The sequence below is a fragment of the Myotis davidii genome, unplaced genomic scaffold, assembly GCF_000327345.1.
Source record: "Myotis davidii unplaced genomic scaffold, ASM32734v1 scaffold178, whole genome shotgun sequence".
NCBI classification, from domain to species: domain Eukaryota; kingdom Metazoa; phylum Chordata; class Mammalia; order Chiroptera; family Vespertilionidae; genus Myotis; species Myotis davidii.
Window position 1 is genome coordinate 120,387 of NW_006290668.1, and position 1,245 is coordinate 121,631.

Sequence of the window (1,245 nt, forward strand, 5' to 3'; positions counted from 1 at the left end):
GCCAGCCGCGGGCCGCTGTGGGAGTTTCGTGGGGCCGAAGGAACCCTCCGGGGGAGATAAATTTGGCTTCGGATCCTCCCTGGGACCCGGTAGCCGGACGTCTGAAGGAGAGCAAAAGGACGGGGGCCTCCCGACCCTGCGGGGGCCGGGGCCCAAGGTGGGGTTGATGGTGACGGATGCCCTTCGCGAGCGAAGAGTAGGAGCTCCGTCAATGACGGTTACTGCCTCCAGCCTCTAACGAAGCAGGGGTGCGGGCTCCGCCGGAGGGCTGGGTGCGCGGAGCGGGTGCGGGGCGGGGGGGTGCCGAAGTGCACGCGGGGAAATGTAGTCCGCGCTCGGACCGCACGGCGCGAGGCAGCCTACAAACCTCGGTTTCGGCGTCAGGCCAATCAATGGTGAGGCCTCGGAGGGGAAGACGGGGCTGGGGGGCCGTGTTTGCTGTCCCTGGGGCTGGCACAGCCGCCTCTGCCCTCCCCTCCAGCTATGGCGTCCTCTACCTCCGCGGTCAGTACTCACCCCCTGGACAATCCCCGTCCCCATCATAGGAACTTGGACTGAGGATTTGGGGGTGGAGAGGGCTTAATGTACAACTTGTGCTTTGCATGCTTGGTGTCATCAAATCTTTACAAAGGCCCCATTTTACAGATTACGCGGAGAGGAATGAAGTCCAGGTCCAGAACTATAAACGACAAGGCAAGAATCAAAGGCAGATTTTTAAATTAGAAAACAAAAGCATGATTTAAAAATGCCATTCCACAGCTGATCAATGATTCTCTTCATTATTGATGTTTCTATCTCTCCCTCTCCCTTCCTCTCTGAAATCAATAAATAAAAATGCCATCACATTTGTTTTATTTTATTTATGTTTAATTTTATTTTTCGATTATAGTCTACATTCAACACTTTAAAAATATTAATTTCAGGTGTACAGCACAGCGATAGACATTCAAATAGGTTGCAAAGTGTCCCCTCTGTTAATTCAAGTGCCCATCTGGCACCATAAATAGTTATTACAGTACTAGAGGTCCCGGTGCACAAAAATTTGTGCACTGCGGGGGGGGGCAGCGAGGGGGGTCCCTCAGCCCGGCCTGTGCCCTCTCGCAGTCTGGGACCCCTCGGGAGATAACAACCTGCTGGCTTAGGCCTGCTTCCGGGTGGCAGAGGGCAGGCCCAATCCCTAGGTGCAGCCCGTGGTCGGGCTCAGAGCAGGGCCGATTGGGGAGTTGGGGCGCCGCCCCCTGTCAT